This window comes from Micrasema longulum, unplaced genomic scaffold, assembly GCF_059751315.1.
Source record: "Micrasema longulum isolate JH-2025_06_02 unplaced genomic scaffold, ASM5975131v1 h1tg000184l, whole genome shotgun sequence".
In the NCBI taxonomy this organism is placed as follows: domain Eukaryota; kingdom Metazoa; phylum Arthropoda; class Insecta; order Trichoptera; family Brachycentridae; genus Micrasema; species Micrasema longulum.
The window spans coordinates 262,709-269,725 of record NW_028277389.1 but is presented as its reverse complement, the minus strand read 5'-3'; the positions used below and the strand labels follow the sequence as shown (position 1 = coordinate 269,725).

Sequence of the window (7,017 nt, the reverse complement as noted above, 5' to 3'; positions counted from 1 at the left end):
ACCATAGTTGCGTTGCATTCGAGGAGAATGCATTTGCAAAAAAATTAAAATATGTCGTTTTTTTGTGTATACAAAACTTTGTTTTTGAAAGTTATAAACAGCAATTGTTTTTTGTGGATCTCAATCAGATTTTTTCCTTAAATTTCTTAAAATTTCTAACCATTTATTTATTTTTATTGGATTTTTGGTAACACTAATATAATATTAAATTTAATACATTTAAAAAAAACGTATTCCTACATAAGTACACCTCTTTGTTGGTGAGACGACCGGAGTTTGACGTATGCAAAAAGAATACCATATTTGAAAAAAATATTTATTTTATGTTTTTGAATTCAACCATAAACAAATACCTACTTAAATTCATTATTTGTTTAATATTAACAATTTTTAGTTATGGAATTAAACCACAAACAAGTACTTAGATGAAAAGTATTTTTCCAAGATAATTGCAGGCAAGCCAACGTTCGGGCAGGACAACGTCTGTCGCGTTTGCTGGTAATTTATATATATATATAATGATGGGATTTATCGATTACAATAATAAATGAATTAATTGATTAATTGTCATACCTTATCTACGGGCATCGATGGGCACGCTCTGCACAAGTTCCAAAATGACCCGATCATCTGGATTTCTTAGAAGCACGATTTTTTGCGTCGAAAAATGTTCCCGGCCACTGCTTTTACTAACCAATTAAATATTATTTTTAAAATGACAACACTGATACATTTTTCCTAATTTAAAATACCGTAGACCTGTAATTAAAACTGAACATAACCTCAACTTGTCAAGCGTAAAAAAATAAACTCACACAATTAATAACTAATAAAATAATGACATTTTGCAAAAAAAATATTTAATCTTTATTATTATAACGATTTGATATTATGGCACATAATCTTCTCGTGTATGGTTTTGGAAAATGGCGACGTAGCATTCCAATATCTTGCAAAGTTTTGCCGCATTATTTGAAAAAAAATCGAATCGAGAACGCGCCAAACTAGCTTTGAAAGTATAATTATTTTTCCCCGACACGCAATATGCTAATTTAAGGAGATGTTTCTAAATAAATGTTCAAACGTGAAATCAGTCGAAAACTACATAAGAAACAAATTATGAATGTCACAATACATAAAACATGTTTTTACACAAAATAGATACCCCAATTTTACTTGGATTATGCATTTATTATTACAACTTTACTGTCGATGTAACATTATTTTTAGGTATAGACATATTAATAATGGCATTTTAATTTCAATTGATTTGTGTATTGTTATTAAAAATTACATTCTTCGTTGTGCTTAGCGTAAAATGCTAAAACAACAAAACATGTAGGTAGGTAATTGTTAAAAAATATATGAAAATCACGCCCTGCTAGATCGGAGAACTTTTCACAAGATCTGACGTTTCGGCGAAACAGCTGTGAACATAATTCGCCCCGAAGCAATTAAAAATTATTTTGTCAGGATGTTTTAGAATACAACCGACTAGCGAAAATTTTATTTAATTCACAGCGACTTTCAAATAAACGTACAAATTATAAAGATTCTATTAGGTTTCCGGCATTACAACATTTATTATATTTCATTTTATGATTACAATTTTTTCACTGTACCTTGTCACAAGTACTTTATTTTTAAAGCGTGAATGAATGAAAAACACGAATTTTCAGATCTGAAACATGAAAAAAGAGTTCAAAATTTGAAAAGATATTTACAGAATAGTATTTTATATCTACTGATTTGCTAATTTAAAAATTTACGTTAGGTTTGTGCAAATTCCGTTGGATACTAATATTTAAACGAGACACATTACGTAAATTCATACACAAATCAATGGACAATAATTATTGTATTGCGTATATTCTGTTTGAAAATTTTTATAATGCGGAAGAAATCGGCCATCTGATTATAATCTGACACTTGAAGTCCGCATTGAAAAAAAGGTACATATTATCCCGTTTTCTTTAAAGTAGTAATTTTCATGTTCGAATCTAGTTGAATGGCGGTGTGCTTGTTTGAATTGACTAATTTAAGGTGTTTTTGGAAATGGAAAAGAACGCACGTTTCCGGTAAGGGCTGAATCGCGACTTGTGTCAAAACTGCGATTGTGGTCCGTTCGTGTATGTGTTTCTCGCTATAATGCTGTTAGAAAAATCAATACTTTCGGGCCAATAGCCGCGCCGGTCTCCTAACCTCTATAACACAAGGAACCGTATCGTAATTCTGGGAACATTTCTATTTCCCTCCCTGTCGCGCGCTAGCGGAAACGAAGGGGAAAAGAAAGACGATGATAGTCGACCTTAGTTAGTAATCGACATTTTAAATATTTTAGTGAATTACTTCACCGATATATCGGAAGGTAGTTAAGATCGCATTAATCCGCCTTATCTCACAATCGTCAAGCACATCTTAGTAATATTTTTTCAGAATTATTTCACATTCATAATAAAAATATTTTCCTGGTATTTAAAAAAAAATCTTTTATGTTTTTTTTTCACAAAAACCATTTGGCGAAGATCAAACTATAGGCTTTGTTCGTTTTTTTTTGATTTTATGAAATAACGTTTGTAAAAAAGATGCAAATTAAATGTAATTTTTCCAAACATCAACATTATTGAACTACCAATTAAATAAAAAATATACCCATACAAAAATGTTGGGTATTATTTTTCTCATGATACTAAAAAAATATTTAAATTATGTCTATAAGGGACTAAATTTTATGTAGGTATCTAATAAAAAAAAAAAATTCCTTGTGCACGAAAGAAATACATGTAGTTTTAAAAAAAATCAAGTACATTTGAAATATATTTTATTTAAAAATCATTTAAAGGTTCCATATAAAGAGAAAAATTACAGTAATATATCTTATAAAATAAATACTACTGTATTTTTTATTTTAGTACCCCTTTTTTGTTGTAGTCATCCCTAATCATTCATAAATAAGAAGTATCTACGTGTTAATATTTTTCTCGGGCAGCACTCAACATGGGAAAAGTGGTCTTCATGTTGGTAGTTCTGAAATTTACAATAATGCTCACTTGTGTCAGAATTTATACTGTTAATGTTTCATTGCGGAGCTGAATTAATTAATTATTTTGCGCACCATGTGAGTAATAAAATAGTATTTTTACTTCTCCATCTTGTTGTTCGTTAGTTTGCGTTGTAAAACTTTGAACTCTGCCGCTGTGTCCTTCGCAAAAGTGACACTGATGTTTGTATGTCTGATCCAGACTTTCCATTACTTGACCAGCCTTTATTGCCGAAAACACTCCCTTGTTGATAAAAAATATAGTCATTGGAAATAATTGTAGTGGAACAGGTAGGATTCAGTTAAATAATCACCGTGAAACTTTATTTGCTGCGAAATTGTCTTCCATTTTTGTGCAAACTACGAAGACTGCGGTAGACGAGTCAACTGTCTGGTGTCATTTAGTAACTTAGTTTTAGTTTTTAGAAGTTAATGTTGTGTTTTACGAGGTAAACTTATTTCCCTCAACATATTTTGGATCGAGCAATCCTTTATACAAAACATTTTATGTTAAAATTGTGATATTTATGTGGACGAATTAATGTGACAGTTGTGCAACTACTTGTCTTTGTCGTTTTAGTAAATAAACGTATTAATTTCTACTTCAAACGCGTTGAATAAACCTTTAAAACGCATTTAAAAAGTATTCCTTATTTGTATTAATGGATATTCTTCAATGTATTGCGATCGTTCTTTTGTTTCGATTTTATAACGTGACAAAGGAAACATGTGAATTTATGGGAAAAAATATTAAGGTTTTTGCTGCAATAGACTAATTTCGGGTATTCTAAAGCATATTCAACCACATTATTCCAACTAATTTCTAGTATTCTCAATTATATTCAACTACATTATTTCAACTCATAAATGTACAAAAATGAATGCTTAGAGTGATGCTTCGATGTCTCCCCACTATCCCATCTGAGACATTGTTCCAATTCATGAAGGTACTAGACATTAGACAATTTTTTAAAAAGAGTCATTGACATATTTCTGGTCATGCGGTTACAAGAGTAGATCCCAGCAGAATGCTCGTACAAGGTTTTCCTGTAATTTTACAACAACAAACCATTACGCCGTTTCTCCGTAGGGGTAAGCAGAGAGGATAGAACGCCACATCACTATCTTTGCATACAGATCTCGCTTCCTCCACATTCATACATCTTGTCACACACGCGCGCCGATTATTCCGACTTTTGACATGTCCATCTTCAAGTATTTGTTGGATTTGTTCATGCCATGTCTTTCTCGGTCTTCCTCTATTTCCTCCCTCTATCCTTCCTCTATTTTAATTATTTAATTCCAATAACTCTTACCACTCTTGCTCAGAAGAATTTTTCTTTTCTGGCCCCAAGAGTGTTCAATGTTCCTAATGAACATATTAAGTTCTCCAAAACGAAAGCCATTTTCAGGAGGAGTGTCCAAGTCTGGATTTTGTCTGAGGGAAGAGACCATTACAGGAGACTGCTGCGAGATATTTCATAGATTTATATACTATTAAGCGTGTTGTCTAGATGCCCTTTGAAATATATGTAGGTTTATGTAATAGTATTTAATTTTTATTTTTGCTATTATTTAATTATGTACGTGCTTCCACTTTCCATTTTGTTTTATCCCAACTCAACTCAGGGCCCTTGGCCTCATAGAGTTTGGAATGCGTTATTTTTGTATTTTTTAAAAATATATATGCATTAGTAAAAATAAAAAAATTAATGAATTATCTTTTTAAAAAATATATCAGCCAAATATCCGCTGCGGTTCTGTTAGGTTTCTTGAAAGTAACGTAAAAGTAATGCGTAAAAGTGGATGAATTTCACCAATGACGCGCACGATGTTGGCTTTTAGAGGGGCAATCGTCTGTGGACTAAATAAACTCAAGATTTCATTTAACTTGAATAATTATTATTATTCTTTATATAGGATTCATCGGATCTCGTATAATCGTCGCTAAATAAATTATAAATATAAATCAATAAAATCATCATCATCATCAGTGGCGCTACAGCCCGTTGTGGGCCCTGGCCTCCTCCAGAATTTGTCTCCATTCGTCCATGCACCCCGCGGCTCTTCTCCACTTCGTCAGGCCAATCGCTCCAATGTCACTTTCCACATTATCCAGCCATCTTAATTTTGGTCTGCCTCTGCTTCGTCTGCCTTCCGGAGTGGTATAAATAATATTTTTTTGGGTGCGTTTATCATTCATTCTGTGCACATGGCCCAGCCTGTAATCTTTTTATTTTGATGAAATGTGCAATGTTGGGTTCGCCATACAGTGCCTCTAATTCATGATTAAACCGCCTCCTCCACACTCCGTTTTGGTTGACAGCACCAAATATCTTCCTTAATATTTTTCTTTCTAATACTAATACCATATTTTCATCTCTTTTGATCAAACCCAGCATTCGGCACCGTATGTAATGAACCGTCTGAGGAGAGTTTTGTAAATAATAAATAATGGTCTTAGTTTTTCTAGTGAGCAATTTGGATCCCAGATGTTTAAACAAGCCATAATAACATCTGTTTGCTTTAATAAAATATAAATCAATGAGTTGAAATCAATAAATCGCCAATCTAATGCCAAGCTGTCTTGTCCTGCAAATATTCATCGACTCTATCGTAGCTCTTTCCAAACAGGCTGTGCTTGACAAAATCTTTAAATTTTTTGTTGGCAAAGCCTGAATTTCAAGAGGTACCTAATTGTAGAATCGAATGCAATTTGAGGCAAAAGAATTCTTAGTAATTAGGAAATTATTTACAAAAGGATTAGTCACCGTTTTAGTGTTATGATATCACAAATAAAAGATTTTAAAATGTTGTGTTGTTTATTATTAGCGTGAGTCCAGGCAGATAAATGATACAGTTCTGTGTAACCCAACCAGAACATCCGACTGTTTATGTTGATAAGGAGCCTGACTTTATAATAAATTTGGTAAATTAAAAAATTTGTACACTATACTTTTATTAATAATAATATGACAAATGTCTTATTCTATATTTGACCATTTATACTAAGTCAACATCATTATTCCTTTACCTAATGGTGCATAGGGCACTGCATCGGTTCACTAATTGCAGCGTATCTTGATCATTTTTTTTATAAATAAAAAATAAATAAAAATAATAATAATAATAAAAAATAATAATTAAAAAATTAAAAATAATTTTTGGTGGAACTGCATTTTAATGGGCAATTATCATGGATTTTTTTTATTAGCCAATAAATTTATCTAAAAAATCACAAGCCGATCGGTACTATTTTTATTAAAATCTGTTAAGAAATAAGGGAGATATAAAAGATTAAATTCTAGTAATTTGAATGGTGCCAAAAACAAACAATTCGTGACGTCTTCGGATGTTTTGTTACGTCCTCGAATTTTTTTTCATCAATGTCTATGGATTTTATAGAGTGTTGTAGATAGCTTCCTTTTTCGATGTGTCGTTTGTTTACATTTCGATGTCCTGTCACTTATCAAACGCAACAAATTGTGATTTACAATTTTCATGATAAATTGTGATTTACAATTTTCATGATAAATTGATAATTCAATTTATCATTATCATAGTAAATATATATGTAGAAGAGGTTGAAAACCATAAAATAATAAAATAAATTTGAGATTTAAGATGTAATTCGTTTCCACTTTTATCTGTCAGTGCCTGGAACTGGAGTGTGGAGTGAGTAAGGGGGGGGCTTAATATAATATGCATAGACAACTCTCCTTATATTTCTATCTGTGGCCTATGGCATTACCAACATGAAAATGAACGCATTACTCGTGAACTTCTGTGACAAAATTTATTACCAACTTACGAAACGATCGTTTTCGAAAGATCTTATTTTCGAAACGGAAATTAATGCATTAAAATAATTATTATAAGGGTTTATATAAACACTAGGGGAATTTAAAAAAATCTTTTATTTGTAGAGTAGGTTAAATCCGATATTCCTCCCGAGTGATAATACCCTATTATAATAA

General features: G+C 31.5%; 1 protein-coding gene across 1 annotated transcript in view; it reads left to right on the top strand.

The window, feature by feature from the left end:
- Nucleotides 1-3,023: 3,023 nt before the first annotated feature.
- The window catches only part of RhoGAPp190 (Rho GTPase-activating protein 190), a 70,512-nt gene continuing 66,518 nt past the window's right edge, over nt 3,024-7,017 (top strand). Inside the window, 1 exon segment of the mRNA XM_088243060.1 lies at nt 3,024-3,118. The gene's annotated coding sequence lies outside the window, so the exon portion shown is untranslated.